This window comes from Rhinopithecus roxellana, chromosome 5 (assembly GCF_007565055.1).
Source record: "Rhinopithecus roxellana isolate Shanxi Qingling chromosome 5, ASM756505v1, whole genome shotgun sequence".
Lineage (NCBI taxonomy): Eukaryota > Metazoa > Chordata > Mammalia > Primates > Cercopithecidae > Rhinopithecus > Rhinopithecus roxellana.
This window is the reverse complement of record NC_044553.1, coordinates 44,735,700-44,752,660: the sequence shown is the minus strand read 5'-3', so window position 1 is coordinate 44,752,660 and position 16,961 is coordinate 44,735,700. Positions and strand designations below refer to the sequence as shown.

General features: G+C 42.2%; 1 protein-coding gene and 1 pseudogene across 3 annotated transcripts in view; both read right to left on the bottom strand.

The window, feature by feature from the left end:
- Positions 1-16,961, bottom strand: part of CGNL1 (cingulin like 1) — a 177,780-nt gene that overhangs the window by 47,629 nt on the left and 113,190 nt on the right. The gene's annotated exons all lie outside the window — the stretch shown is intronic.
- On the bottom strand, positions 12,618-13,026 carry LOC115897685 (annotated as a pseudogene).

Genomic DNA, 16,961 nt, shown 5'->3' with positions numbered 1-16,961 from the left:
ATCCCCTTTGCTGGTAAGTTGTACCCTGACTTCTGGGGAAAAAATCAGACAACACCCTTTTCCTTTAGCCTCCTCCCACTCCCCACTTCTTCTCTCTCACTATGGTCAACACCCCATCTCCACCTCTCACCCCATCCCATTGCCAGGCTATGCCTGGTGAACTGGACAACAAGCCTAACTCCCCACATAGGCCTCAGGTGAGTTGCTGGTTGTATCCCCTGAGGACAGGGCTCTGGCTAGGCAGGCATCACTAGATTTACTGAGTGCTCAGTCTATGCCAGACACCGACTATGTGCTTTCCATGAGTCATCTCATTGAATTCTCGTCGGTTTCCCCCTGAGGGAGGCACTACTATTAACTACTATTACAATCCTTTGCTTCTAAGTGAGGAAACTGAGGTACTGAGAGGTAAGTCACTTGCTTAGGTGCTCATAGGCATAAGCAGCAGAGTCAGAAGCCAATGCAGGCAGCTGGACTTGAGAGCCCACAGGCTGAAAACCAGATCATGAGCCCTTCCAGGCAGGGCCCCCATCTCACTTTGTGCCCAGCCCAGCACCTGGCACACAGCACACTCACAATCCAAGGTTACTGAATTAATCAGTTTGATAGAGGTTTTTATGTGTCTAGGTATTTTTTGAATACCCAGTGATACTCCCCAAATATACACACGCATTCCCCCACCACACATGCATTCTGTATTTTATAGTTAATACACACTATTTTAATGGTGTCATGGGCTAAATCAACTATTGTTAGCTGACCTGAGAACCTAGCCTCAATTCATAACAATGTCTCTATGAGAAAATTCCTTCAACTTGCAAACACCCCACATAAAAATAAAATGTTAGCACCCTCTGTTTCTAAAATAAGCATTCAGTTAGCCGATTCATTCATTAGGATGCTGTCTACCTTTGTGTTACTAAAAAATCTGTCCTGGCTAAAGTCGGCCTCACTTTGTTACATCTTTGCCTCAGAAAACATGCCTGAATTTCAGAGGAATGTGTGAACTGAACATTCCACACTTTTTTTTTTTCCAAAGTCTCCATTCTCAGTCTAAATTTTTCACAAAATTGATAGTTCTCTGGGAGCACAGGCTCTTGCTGACCCTGATAAATGATTGCCCTAATTAACAATGTTCAGTTCCCCAAGACGGCTGGAATTCCAGCTCAGGAGGGGCCTGATGTTTGTTCTAGCCTCTCATTTTCCAGATGAGCAAACTGGGGCCTGGAGAGGTTAAGTGGCCTGTTCAAAGTCACACAGTGAAATCTCAGCCACGGCGGGAAGTTGATGGCCTTGATGCCAACTTAACCCCTTCCTCAGGCTTCATCTATTAACCTAAGTAATTCCTCTCCCACTCCCTGACAATGGCAGCGCCCTTGCCAACACGCGGCTTCTCTGCCAGTGGTGCATGGGAACCCATGGGCTCCAAGGGCGTCCTTATGCTTATCTGGCCTCAGAAAAACACAGAAAAGCCTCTCGTGTTTTCAGCTGCTGCCAGTGGCCACCCACCAAAGAAAAGGGTGTGAAAGAAAACATCTCACACTTCCTTCTCAACCCCAAAGATGCACTCTCCATTCCCACTCCCCACGCCTGGGTTCTCATCCACTCACTGCTAGAAAGCCAGGCTACCCAACTCCAATACACACCTCACCACCCAACCGATTTACCAGGCATCTTCCAGAATGACCTAGCCAAGATGGCACTTCCGCCATGACACAGCTCAGAGCCCAGAACGACTCCCGACACACAACAAAATGCATCCAAACTCCCCTCAGCCTGGCCTCCAAAACCTTCCTAAACTGAATTCAGTCTACCTATTCCGTCTGATCTGCCCAAGGCTTCAACTCAAACCCTGTGTCAAACACATTCCTCTTTGTACTGGGTCAGACCCATTTCTAATTACAGACCTTGGTATAGTATCTACAACTCTCTGTGGAAAGTACCCCAAAAAGAAGCAATTATATAATGCAGTATTTCCCCAGAAGTATGCTATGGAATAAAAGTATTGTGGAAGATTCTTTGAAAAAAAGATTTGTAGCCTGGTCATATTGTAGAAAATTCTGATGGTCAAGTCCTTTCTCAGAGAATCATAATTTACATTAACCCACATATTAAAGGCTCTGAGAAGTTACATAATAAGAAAAGCCATTTAGGCCAGGTATGGTGGCTCATGCCTGTAATCCCAGCACTTTGGGAGGCCAAGGCAGGCAGATCACTTGAGGTCAGGAGTTTGAGACCAGCCTGGCCAATACGGTGAAACCCTATCTGTACTAAAAATACAAAAATTAGCCAGGTGTGGTGGCACAGGCATGTAATCCCAGCTACTCAGGAGGCTGAGGCAGGAGAATCACTTGAACCTGGAAGCCAGAGGTTGCAGTGAGCTGAGATCACATCACTGCATTCCAGCCTGGGTGACACAGCGAGACCCTGTCTCAAAAAAAAAAAAAAAAACCACACCAAAACCAAAAAGCCATTAACTTTATTTCATGAGCTCCCAAATTTATCTCAGCTCTTCCTTCCTTTCTCCAACTCTACCACTGCCATGCAACTCCAAGCTGCCAACGTTTCCTTCCCGGGCAACAGCAAGACCCTCCAAGCTGTTCTGCTCACATCCCCTCTTCTCCTGCCCCAATCCATCCCCACACACTGGGGCAGGAGAAATTATTTTGAGTCCCAAATCAGGTCATGTCACCCTCTACCAAACGCTTCAGTGGCCTTCTTGTGCTCTTAAGGATAAAAGCAAAAATAAACAATGAACCTCCTTAATTCAGTCCCCAATGTCTATATCGTCTACCTACCCTTCCAGCCCCATCTCATGCCACACTCCTCCTCCTCACCCACCCCATCCTTCTACTGGCTTAAAAAAAAAAAAAAAAAAAAAAAAATTCCTCCTTTACCATACTTCCTCCCACCCCAGGGCCTCTGCACGTCTGCCTGAAGACTCTGCCTCCTCTCTACCAATCCTCACCTCCTCAAGGAAATGGTCCCTGACCACCCAAATGAGGTCAAATCCTAGCCCCTCTCTTCCATAGGCCTTATCATGGGTACAATTTTTATTTACTTTTATGATTTTTTTCTTACGTTTTCTTCTACTAGACTGTAAACTTTTTAGGATAGACAGCATGCATCCATTTTTGCTCATAGGCTTAATACAGTGTCTGACCACAAGTAAATACTCAAAAAAAAACAAAACAAAAAAAACACAACCAGGTCAGGCACAGGGGCTCATACCTGTAATCTCAGCACTTTGAGAGGCCAAGGTAGATGGATCACTGAAGCCCAGGGGTTTGAGACCAGACTGAGCAACATGGCAAAACCCTATCATTACAAAAAGTACAAAGAATTCGCTGGGCATGGTGGTACATGCCTATAGTCCCAGCTCCTTGGGAGGCTGAGGTGGGAGAATCACTTGAGCCCAGGAGATTGAGGCTGCAGTGAGCCATGATCAAGCTACTGCACTCTAGCCTGAGCAACAGGGTGAGACCCTGTCTCCAAAGAAAAAAAAAAGTTTCAACCATCAACGTAAGTATGAGCAACTGATGTGAAAAAAGAAAGCACAACACAAGACTATGTATTTTATAGTGGAGACAGGAACCCAGTGCTACAAAGAGGAAGTGAGAGAGCCTTAACTCTACTTGGGTGAGATGGGTAAAGCTGCAGAGTCTTGGTGCCACACACAGAGGGAAGGGAAAGGCAGTGCAGGTGGAAGAAAACAGTACATGCCACAGTGTGGAACCCCGCTAAGGCTGGCTGCTTTCTGCTCGATTCTGTTTTCTATCTAGACCATCCCCACCTCTGATCCTCAAGGGTACAGAGAATGTCTTTTACACTCTTCTTAGCACAACATTGAGGGCACCAGGAAAATGGAAGTGTCCACTAATGTGAGAAGGAAATGCCTCCCTGTACAATGGCTGGGCTTCCTCCCTGCAGGACTCCTACGGGCCGCCGCCTGTGTGTGCATGGGTGCAAGCCCGCATCTCCGCTGCACAGCATACATGCTCGGCTCCTGTGGCCTGAGGTGAGCCCACCATTTCCAGATTCTGCAGGGCCTGCCCCTCTGCCTGGCTCGCCCACACCCTCCATTCCTGTGGAATTGTTACATTTCTGGAAACCGTAGCCCTCTCTTTCACCTCATTCTGTGGTAAGCAGCTAGCTCCAATAATTTTCCTATTTATGCTAAATAAGAAGCCGAGAGTGAAGGGGTTCAGGCCACTCAAGACCCTTGTCTGCAGACTTTTACTTCGCGGGATCAAAGTTGAAGCATGAGAATGTGTCTTTATTCTTTTTCCCCTGCTGAGGCCAAGAGACGCATGCCAGATGCTTCTCCTGGAGTGTGCTGTCACAACAGGAACCCTGCCACCACCTGCCCCACCCTGCTCCCCCCACCTGCCCCCAGTTCCCACTCCAATCTAACCAGGACTGTTCTTTGTTCCACAAAACAAACAGTGAGTTCCGCCTGTCAGGGCAGACAAGGTGCACACACACAGAAGCAAACAAAGAGGCCCTCTTGCCAAAGGCCTTCTTTCCTGTTGGACCAACGCTGTTACTGGTGCCCTTTGTTTGAAGTCACCAGATGCACCAGGCACTTACAGGGACCTGCCAGAAGATCCTTGGACCTGCACCAACTGGGATATCACTCCCCAGCCATCCCCATACCACCAGACACAGTAGGATGTGGGGCCTCAGGGGTGTCAGACTCCCATTCCTGGGGTCTGCTGCTCTGTTTGGATTGCTGAAATGCTGCTTCCACAGAACAGGGATGCAACTGCCACCCTTCTCAGCGTTGCCGGACTCAGCAACCACAGACTAGTTGCTGTGCATGGCCCCTGGCCCTTCTCCCCTCTCACCTGTTGGTGGCCAGACACTGTGCTACCAAGTCTTGAATGTACGGGCTCATTTCACCCTCTCTGTGCTCTGTGTGCTGGACTATGTGATTATCCTCATTTTATTGATTAGGAAACGGGGGCTCCAACCAGTGAAGTGGCCTGACTCAAGGCACACAACCAGGATTCGATGTGAGTCTGACTCCGGGGCTCATGCTCTCATCCTCTACAATAAACCTCCTACCACCCCAACTACTAGCTAAAGGCCACCAACCTCTTTCTTGATCATTCCTTTACAAGACAGACTTGGAATGGAGTAGAGCAGCAGTCCCCGGCCTTTTTGGCACCAGAGACCAGTTTCGTGGAAGACAATTTTTCCATGGATGGGGGCGTTGAGGCAAGGGATGGTTTCAGGATTAAACCATTCCATCTCAGATCATCAGGCATTAGTTACTATAGATTCTCATAACGAGAATGCAACCTAGATCCCTGCATGCACAGTTCATAATAGGGTTCATACTCCTGGTCCCTAACAGGTCACAGACCTATACCGGTCCATGGCCTGGGGGTTGGGGACCCCTAGAGTAGAAGGCAGGGCTCGACCCAAATATCAGGTATCAAGCACAACTCCTGATCTTCTCAGTAGGTAATTCTGTTAAAAATTATCATGATTTTCTTAGAAATAGTCACGTTTTGGTTTTAAGGCCCTACAAGGAGGAACTAAGGCTGTTTGGTTTTTTTTTTTTTTTTTTTAAACGTATTTGTCGCCTTGGTAAGCCTCTCTAACTGAGCTTTAGAATAACCCTGTGAACATTTTCCCTGGAAACACACACTTCCCTCCTCCTGCCTTTCACTCATTTATCTTATCTCGGACTTCATGAGGCTCCATTCCACAGTCATTCCTGGTTATCAGTTTTGCTTTTACAAACAGCATTTATCTGGATTGCCAAGACATTCTTGGCCTTCTGGAAATATGCTGCCATTTTTCTTGTCAATTAGTTGCTTTATGTGCTTCCAAAGTTATGCTTTCATATGAAAATAGATGTCTTCCCAATTCTCTTGGCCTTCTCGTGATACTAACAAAATTTACACTGGAACTGGGACCTAATGCTTTATTAAAGTCTATCTACATCAGGGAAAATGGGGCTGGTCACACTCCAAATCATGTGAAACACCTCCCAAGACAATGTGGATTCATTTAATATCCTTCCTTGGTGCTTATAAGTGCCTCCCCAAAATTGTTCATCAGTGCTCTCATATGTAGAGCGTGAAAACAGTAGAGTGGCTATATCTTCATATTTTCCCAGATGTAGAGTCCCTAGGGCTGATTATTTACTGTCATCCTTTCTTTCTCTCCTTAATGGTGTTCCTAGGTCAAAAGGGCATACGAGGCTATTTTTGAATCATCGCAGGTATAAAACCAGAAATTCACATTTTACAAGAAGTTTGATTTTAAAGAAACAAACTGGTAGTAACCATAAGGAATACTTGACACAGAAGGGAGGCCTTCCCACAAGACAGCTCAAAGCCACCTCAAGGTCTGAGAGCTGGCAAAGGTTCCAGAGTCACTGCATCTTACAGTCCACGAGGATGCTGGTAATGAGACCAACACCAACTGGAAGGCATGGTGGTAAATGAGCTGACTGAGAAAGCAAGAAGGATACTGATGATACTACGCAAATGAGTTGCTGACAGCTGGTTTCTAAGTTACACATGAAAGCTATTTCAGAGATTTCACAGGAAATGCTTCCTGTAGAAACTACAGGAAGCATCATGGTTTAAGGACCCACAGGGTATAGCCAAGTTATATGAACTGATCCTCTACCCTATAAAGCCCCCAGAAGGCTGTAAAGAAAGATTTTTAAAAGACCTTCCTTCAAGCCATTTCCAGTAGAGGTGATGACAACAACCTTCACGGTTCCTGTCATACAAGGCATGAGTGATAAATCCCTCAGACAGGAGCGACGAGAAAGCTATTGCATGCAGAGAAGAGGAGCTACCTTTTGGCTTTCCAGTTAGAATTATACATGAAGCACATGGAGACATTTAGAGGGATGGCAAACGCGCCAGTGTCTGAGCTCATGCCTAGACACTCGAGTTTCCAGGGAACACCCTTGGCCAAAATCTGCTGGATGAGATGCCAGCTGAACACTGTGCACCATCACAAGTGGCTGGAGTTCAGGAATGAACAGAAAGCCATAATCCAGTTGTTCTGGGATGGAAAATGTAATGCACACCAGTTTGCAATTAGTCTAAAATGAAGAATCAGGACCATGTAGCCCCAAACAGAAAGAACAGACAGTTCATGGGATTGGGCCGATTCCCAAAATAAAATCCATCCCTCCTCCTGCTTTTACATTTTCTACTTCTATTTTTAATGGCCTAATCACATATGAGTAGTTTATTATAAGTTGCTCATAAATTAAGGGTGGTAAATGCTGAATCCAGGTGCAGAGGAGAAAAAACAGGAACAAAGAAAAAGGGTGGTGGCAGAGGTGGACTCTTTCACAGCCTGGATTTTAACAGAACCACAGCAAGGTCCTAGAGACACACAGAAGAGAACGAGAACTCCACCTCTGTACTTCCATCATAAACAAAGCTTTTTGGCCTCCATTTCAGAATACAGACCCTTCTCAACCTCTCCCCACTTACACACTATCCAGTTACAAATATTCATTTGATGGCTATGCCTTGAGAACAGTAAGTCACTAGATGAACCTATAAATGTAAAAAGCTTTTTAAATGGCAAGAGCGCAGGCATATAAAAATGATAAGTCTTTGGAGCCTACATCCCTTGCTTTGCAGATTCATTTTTTAAGTGATTTTCAGGTTTATACCCCCCATTAGTGTTTTCACATCTCTCTCTGAGTACTTATTGTCCATCTCATTCTTCTAGGTACTGTGGGTTACAAATGTGGTACGTGAATCCATCCCTCATCTACATGTATTTAGGAGAGACGCCTAGGTCTCTTGGGGATCTAGACTACGTCTTGCTTATCTCCTTAGCTCCAGTGCCTGGACCAAGGTCATATACACAATTGGAGCTCCATAACTACTTGTTATTTGTTGAAAACCTCTGATTGTGGAAAGTAACTGAGCACCTATAATAACCATAGCAGATGGAAAGAAGAGCATCGAATTTGAGAATATGCAATCTCACCGAATCCACTAAATGGTACTTCGGAGGTTTCTAGAACTTGATAGCATGCTTACTTATACGCATGAGTGTATCTATGCTGCTGCCAGGGAGTGGAGCTTATGATCACCCAAAAGTCCAGTAACTCAAGGGTCTTCATTCTCTAGTTAATCCCCAAAAATGAAAGCAAAAGAAACAGGAGATATCATATATCTCTTTTCAGTTTAATCAAGTTGATTTTTAATCTCTTGTTTCTGACCATTGAGATCATTGGGTATCTTGGGTCTGCATTTTGTACTTGGGCTCTCTCTGCCTGCTTTGGGTCACTGTACAACCTTGATAAGCATGATTTCTGTATCTTTATGTCATGAAAAACAAGTTAACAGGACAGGACCACGAGTTCTGTCATCCATCACTAGAAAGCTCCTTCCAAAATCTGTCTGTGGCCCCAATCTCCTTGCCTAGTAACCCTGTCAAAAGAAGAGAGCACAACGATTGGAGTGATTCTGAATGACTGCAGACTTCCATGGATCATCTTCTTTAGCTCTTACTTAAATTTTAATATTTTCAAAAGAAAGGCAAGAGTATCAGTATGATTCAACTTTACCAGCATTAACTTCACTGCAAATCTGAAATCATAAACTCACTATTTAAAGTGTTAATTCTGGTCTAATGTATTTATTGTGTTCTTTATCTTGTTAACTCCTGGTTTCAAACCAGACCTCAGAATAATACTCATATACTCATATACTCACATTTAGACTTGTCCCCTTATCCCACGTACAGAAGGACAGATGTTATCTCATACTTCACAGTAAGGAAGTAAAATCTGGAAATAAAATGCCCATACCTGAGGGCCTGTTCAAGACTCTGGGACAATGATTTGTTTCTCCCTTGGTGATGTGTGGGCCTGAGGCATGTATAGGTGACAGTGTACATGCCTGGATCTCAGCATCTACCTCCTCTCTCTGCTAATGGGGTCCCCAGGTCCCCAGGCTAGCAAGGAAACTTAGGTATAACTTCCAGAATTATATGTCAAGAGAAGCTTTAATTCCAGAGTTATATGTTAAGGGAAGCTTTAATTCCCCTGAGGAAATGTTTTGGGTTTTTTTTTTTCCTTATGGACAACAAAAATCATGAAGTTAATCGTGTTTCCTTTTTCACTTTGCCAGAAGTCTCAGGACTACACCTCTAATTCACCTTCAAGATTATTGGACTACATGGCTGGGTTCTATTTGTCCTCACTATCCCCAGAATTGAATCTATTTAAATTTATATTTTTTATGATCTTTTAGAAATATCTTTTTTATTTTATTCTATGTGCTTTTGTGAGTATTCTCAGATTCAACCTATGGAAAACGTCAATGTATAAACAAAGTTGCAGATCTATTGCTCACAAAGTTTCCTTGCAAATGAAAACCTAGCCCTCCTTAATCTGTGCCCTGCGCTATTAGGGAGGATTGGAGTGTAATCCTGAAATGCGGGTGCTGCCTTGGAGGAAACGAATCAAGTTAGGCCCACCTCATCTTTTCAACCTCAATTTCTGGGATCACTGAATCGATCAGATCCTCTAACCTCCCTTAAGAGGTGCCTCCTATAGGCAGGTCTCCAGGTTCTGCCTTCACCAGTGTGAGAAACCTAAGGCTTTAGTTGATAAATGAAGTGTATGCCTCCAGATAAGTCATCATACCGGAGGATTTCAAAAAGTAAAAGCCTTAAATGAAGAAATAAAGTCTCTGACTGGAAATATCCGGAAGTGAGTTGGTGGGGAGTGAAGGTGGAGGAGGAGGGGAGTTGGTCCTAGTACTGTTTGCATCTTTCTTGTGATAAACATATTTTTAAAGCACTTTTCTGATACATTCTCATTGCAAACCTTACGCTGTTCTCTAAAGTAGACAGAATAGGCATTCCTTTATCTTCCTAAATTATTTGGAACTCTTCTATAATGCAGATTCATCTGTTCTTCCTACATCATGGGCATCATGATCCCATTACTATCCTGCCTCTTAGCTACAATGCGAGCATCTTTGAGTTCAGGAACTCAGAGCAAAAACTGGTACATGTGGTGGATTCAGGAAATATACATTCTGGGGCTCATTCCTTCATTGTATCAGCTAACAAACATGTGAGTGCCTCCTGTGTGCCAGAAGCTGTGCATAAAGATGAATGAGGAGCTTACAGCCTTGCAGGGCAGACAAGAGCAGAAGTTAACTGCAGTGCCAGTGGCAGAACAGAGATGCAAGTGGTGCCGCGGAGAAAGCAGTGGCACTGTGGGAAGGAGGCTGCTTGAGGATGACTTCACAGAAGAGGCACCAAACTGGGTGTTAGAATATTCCCCCAGGTAGGTTTTTTTAAATGAAAAATTATCTTTATAAAAGCTTTAGATTATAGAAAAACTGCTAAAATAATACAAAATTCCCTTTCATCCCATACTCGGCTTCCCCCTGTTACTGCATCTCACACGAACATGGTATGTGTGTCATAATGAGTGAACTAATCCTGATTTATTATTATTAACCAAAGTCCATACTGTATTCAGCTTTCCTTAGTTTTTACCTAACGTCCTTTTCTGACTCTTGATCCCATTCAGGACACCACATCACATTTAGTCATCATAGCTCCTCAGGCTCCTCTTGGCTGTGACGGCTCCTCCGACTTTCCCTGGTTTTGATGACTGTTAACAGTTTAAGGAGTACTGGGCAAGGCATATTCGCAGGATGTTCCTCAATTGGAATTTGTCTGATGTTTGGGGTAGAAAGACCACAAAGGTAAAGTGTCATTATCAGCATATCCTATCAAGGGTGTATATACTATCAATGTGATTGATGCTGAAACTGATCACCTGGCTGACATAATGTTTGTCGGGTTTCTCCAGTGACTCCCCAACCCGCCAGCAAAAGTGACTCTTTTCTCCCCCGCTTCATCCTGTACGCTCTGGAAGGAATTCACTATGTGCAGCCCAACTTCAAGAGTGGGGAGTGAGCCCCTACCTACTTGAAGGCAACATATCTAAATAAATTACTTGGAACTCTTCCAGAAGGTAGATTCCTCTATTATTCCCCATTTATGTATTCAATTACTTGTTATATCAGTAAGAACCCACATGCATTTATTTTATTTGGGGGTTATAATCCAATACTACCTTATTTTGTGACTTTGGCCACTGGCAGCTTCTGTATTTGGCTCCTGTGTCCCTCTGCCATACCTCATCGATGTGAGCGTGTGTGTGTGTGTGTGTGTGTGTGTGTGTGTGTGTGTGTGTGTGTGTGTTTGGAACACTTCCTTACTTTCTGGCACTGCTAGGTAGGTTTTCATAACGTGGTTTCTAAACATCAAAGCCTGGCCATGTTAACATCATCTTCAAATGCATCAACATCACAGAACTTTAATGCCAGAGAGGGACAGAGGTCATAAATTCAGTATCCCCATTTAACATAAGATAAAACAAGGTTGGAGCAGTTGCCTGAGGTCACACAGCCACTATGAGAACTCCTGATTTTTATTGCTTATTTTCATTTTTTTCACTATTTCAAGTAACTACTGTTGTGCATGTGTAAAAGTCCAGTCTACAGTAGAGATATTGTGTCTGTCACGAAATCTCTCCAGGTAACCAAGTTACCATCAGCAAGGCTGCACACAAAGCAACGTTGAAAATATGCTTCCCCGACCTCCAGATATCCAGAGAAAACACTACTCTTTTTATTTTTCTAATAACAGCTTAATTTTCCTCACAATCTCTCTAATTTCTCTCACAACCTCTCACCTACTTACAATGGCAGTAACCCTAACTTGAACTTACTAGTTAGTAGTATCTCAGTTGCTTCTAGTCTAAACAGTCTCTCTTGAGTAGATGCTTTAATATCCAAGCTTCGGCACCAAAACTAATGTCTGAGAAACAACTTGAATGGTAGGGAGCCTGGAAATAAAACTTAAGAGGAACAGAATAGTGCTAAGACAATTCAATGATGCAAGAATCATCTCTTCAACAAACGGTGATGAGACAACTAATATTACATGCAAAACAGTAAAATAGACTCCTACCTCACACTATGTTCAAAATTTAATTCAAAATGAGTCATAGACTTAAATGTAAGAGCTAAAGCTATCAAATTCTTAGAAAAAGAGTAAATCTTAAATCTGCATGTCTATTTTCTATCCATTAGAAAAATATAATCTACATAAAGTTTTGGTCCATTTTCTATTTCTTTACCCCTACCATTCAAATTTAAATATTTTGATTTTTAAACTAGTAAAAGCAGAATTACCAGAATCACATAACCGACACAACTAAATATGTGACAACACTAAATTTATTGGAATTAGGTAGGCTCTTGATTATTTCTCAGGAACAATAACTCGTCTTTCCTACATGTTATTTCCCTGTTATTTGAGTAACTATGTAATGAGTATCTCTTCCGTACATTCAGTGACATTGGTGTGCATAAGTGTAATTTGTAACATCAGTAACTGGATTCATCATCTAATCTTCAATTCATGTTTAGTTCTATTATACAGTATTTCCATAACTTTGGATACTTTAGTCAAACTTACACTTTTCATCAATTATAAAAATCAAGATGTTAATTAAGACGTTACATCAACTGTGACAATTAAGATGTTAAAAATTCCGAACTAGACAGCACTGGGCCCACTTTTAGTCAGGCTGTTTTGAGAGGTCCTTGAACAGCTACTGCTTCAATTTCAACCCGGCCTCCTTTGGGCAAAGCAGCAACATGGTAAGCAGCTCTAGTAGAAAAACCACTCTTAAAACACTGTTTGTAGATTACACTGACAGCCCTGAAGTCATTTGTGTCAGCTAGCCAAACAGTTGTTTTTACCACATTAGTGAAGTCACAGCCTGCAGCTTTCAAAATATCACCCACGTTCTTAAGGGCCTGTTTAGCTTCTTCTGTTACCTACTCTTGGTACAAGCTGTGCACTCGAAAGGTTCATGCCTAGCTCTCCTGAAACGTAAATGATCCTGTCAACTAACACAGCTTGACTGTAGGGACCATTGTACCCTTTGGCTTTCTCAGTGCTGATCACCTTTCTAATCAAGGATGACATGGCTAAGCCTTCTCTCTTGCACCCCCTCTGGGAGAAGCAGTCCCTACACCAATTCTGCTCACTTCTCACTCGACTGCAGAAGAGAAGGTCTTCATGACCTTGGATGAGGAAATGGTTTCTTAGATATGACACAAGTACCAAAAGAAAAAAAGTAGGTAAACTGGACATCATGAAAATTAAAAATCTTTGCACTTCAAAGGATAGCATTTAAAAAGTGAAAAGACAATCCAAAGAGGGGAGAAAAATTTCGCAAATTAAATATGTACTAAGAGACTGGTATCCAGAATATATAAAGAACCATTACCCTCAATAATAAAAAGACAAACCAATTTTAAAATAGGCAGAGAATCTGAACAGATAGCTCTCCAAAGAAGACATACAAATGGCCAATAAGCACATGAAAAGATACTTGATATCATTCGTTATCAGAGAAATGCAAATCAAAACCACAATGAAATACCATTTCACACCCACAAAGATGGCTATCACAAAAAAGGCAGATAATAACAAGTGTGGGAGAGGATGTGGAGAAATGAGGACCCTCAGGCATAACTAGGGGAATGGGAAATGGTTCTGTCACTTTGGAAAACATTTTGGGAGTTCCTCAGTTATTTTATGACCCAGCAACTCTACTCCCAGGTATACAGGTCAAAGAAATGAAAACATCCGTCCATGCAAAACCTCGTACCCTCTGTATTCTCAAAAACTATATCCAGAGACTGTAGAATATTGGTGACCCTCTTTGAGAGAAGTAATCTAAAGGTTTTCTTCTCCTCACTTAGCCTATCTGGCAGCATTTGAACTTTTACAGCAACTCTGTTTTGCAGAGCTGCACATTAAGAGAAGTTAAAAACCAGTAAAGGCAATGTTCTCAGTAACAGCATAATCTGCAAAGCTAGCAACTAATCACAATTCCAATCACTTGATTCTGTATAAATATCTGCCTCAACATGGACCTTTTTAAAATGTAAAATAATCTGAACAAAAGGAAAATCTGAGTATATAGATTCATTTGGTAGCAACCAATGATACTAATATTATTACCAATATCAGAGAATGCCAACCCTTAAGAATTCCTCAAAATGCTTTTGAGAAAAATACGTATCCTAACCCAGTATATTAGTCCTGGCCAAATGTTCCCACTAAGTATCGCTTCTGCCTAGAATAACAACAATAAGCCAATCCTCCTCTTTAACTTTTTTTTGGCTCTGTATACCTGAAAATAAGTAATGTTGGCTCAAGTCAAAATAAGCTTTAAAAAAAAGTTGAATAAGCTCAAGAAAAGAAAGAAAAAGTTGTTCTCTGGAACTCATTTATCATCTTGGAAAAACACATCTCCCAAGGAGAAATACTCTTGTTCTTCATAATAATATGAATTTGCAAATACTCATCTCTTCCCTCCATCAAAATGCGCACATACAATAAAGTGTCTAATTCTAGTATTTCTAGTTGCTGGGCAATTACAGTTTAGTGTGGTTGCACTGGTAATAAAGGTATTTTAAGTTTGTCCACTTAAAAGCTTCACTTGCATCAGGAAATAGTTGAACCGGGCTGGGAAAACTAGCAGCAAAGAAGTAGATTATCTACATAATACCTCAAGCATGGCTGGTAGGGACAGGTCTACAATTATTGTGACATCTGTAAGAGGTTCTAAAACAGCACTCCCAGTGGAAATATAAAACAAAGACAGAATGCAAACAGCCTCTGCCTTAGGAGCACGCAACTATTGCAAGCACCTGTTGGGCCCAACCAAAATCAGTAGCTCCAGCCTAGCCTTTCTTTTGTGCCAGACACCCCTCTTCGGGTATCCCACAGATGCCTCAAACTCAACACGGTCAGATTCAACATGCACAGAATGGAAGTCCTCATCCCACTTACCACTCCAAGACATGGACCTCCTCTGGTCCTCCTCAATGCCTCCAATATTCACCCAGTCACCTAATGTAAAAGCTGAAGGTCCCCCTTGACAAGCTGTTCTCACTCATTCTCTCCAATCAATCCACAGCTGTGTGGTAGGACTCCAGCTAAAAGGCTAAAATATTGGGAATAAGAGAGGAAGACTGGACAGACTCATCTGAGTGACAGAATGGACCGGACTTGGTGATAAGAACAGTTTACAATTTTTGCAGAAGCGCCCAGTATCTGTCTGGCTTTCCACCCCTGTTTCTCTCTTTCTCGCTGATTTATTTGCCCCGCTCTTCCTTTCCCTCCACGACCTCTTTCCTGACTCTTTGCAGTGATATCATTCCCATTTCCACAAAGAGAAACAAAGTCATGTGGCCCTAAAATTTGGTTAATATTTTTCTGACAGGTGACCTAACACAGGAGAGGCAGGGAAGGTTGACTGGGACCCAATTCCTTGGCCACATCTATTAGCTGATCCCTGAAAGAGGTGAAGTTTCAGGCCTCAGCATAGTGAGCCTGCCCCTGCCCTGGAGCACCAGGAAGGCAGCTGATTGCACAGGTCACCACCTCAGCTCGCCTGAGTCAGCCTGGCCCTGTCCCTGACTCACCCTCACTTCTGATTCCAGACCCCTGACTCAGCTACTCACACATTCCTGACTTCCTGGCCCTTGACTGGTTTGCTGACTGACCTTGGCAGACCTTTGAATTTCTCTAGAAGGCTAATGCTAGACTATTAGGAGAGGTTACTGAGATGGGGCACCAGAAGAAAGAAATGGCAGGTGGCTAAATTCCTCTCAAATCAGCATCCAGAGGGCTGTGCTGCTGCCATCAAAGAATGGCACACAGGACATTCTAGGTACGTCTATCTGAAAAGATCCTCCAAATGTATTGCAAGAGAGGAAAAAGGTATTGTCAAAAGTATGATCCAAAATATATTTTTTCTACCCTATACTCTTATGCATTTTTCAATTTCATTTAAAACAATCTTTTTCTATCATTTCTTTTCACTAAAGCAACTACAAAATAAAAAATTCCACAAAATTACAATTTGAATGGGAAAAAAACCTCTGTGGCAAATAATATGACACTTCACATATCCTCCACTGCTTACTTTTAACATGAAAATATAATTAGATTTGTAAACCACCAAAAAGGATGTATTCCTATTTTTTGTATAACTCAGGCTGTGAGTAAAGATCACTTGTCCAACCAGTAACAATATTTCTATTGCCAAAGGGGAAAAAATCATTTATTTTTATCCTTCAGGTTGATTCATATTTACCATTTCTGAAATCTCTTTCTAGCAAAATATACAATCTTTTCAAGAATATATACCAAGATAAACTATATCCTGAGCCATAAAACAAACCTCAACAAATGTAAAAGGACTGAAATCATACAGACTAGTTTTCTAACCAAAATGGACTCGAACTAGACAACAGGAAAATACCCAAGCACTTAGAAATTAAACAACACACTTCCAAATAATCCATGGGTCAAAGAGCAAGCCTCAAGAAAATTTTTTTTTAAAACACACACTGACCTGAATGGAAATTAAAATAAAATATATGGCATTAAATGTTGATATTAGAAAAAAGGAAAAGTCTGAATTCAATATTGAAGCTCCTACCTCAAGAACCTGGAAATGGAAGAGCAATATAAACCCAAAGGAAGCAGAAGGAAGGAAATAATACAGAACAGAAATCAATGAAACTGAAAACATAAAAAAAAAAAGAAAAAAGAAAAAAAAATCAATGAAATCAAAAATTGATTCTTTTAAAAGAATGAATTCATGTCCTTTGCAGGGACATGGATGAAGCTGGAAACCATCATCCTCAGCAAACTAACACAGGAACAGAAAACCAAACACTGCATGTTCTCGCTCACAAGTGGGAGTTGAACAATGAGAACACATGGACACAGGGAGGGGAACATCACACACCGGGGCCTGTCAGTGGATTCAGAGGTAAGGGGAGGAAGCGCATTAGGACAGTAATACCTAATGCATGTGGGGCTTAAAACCTAGATGA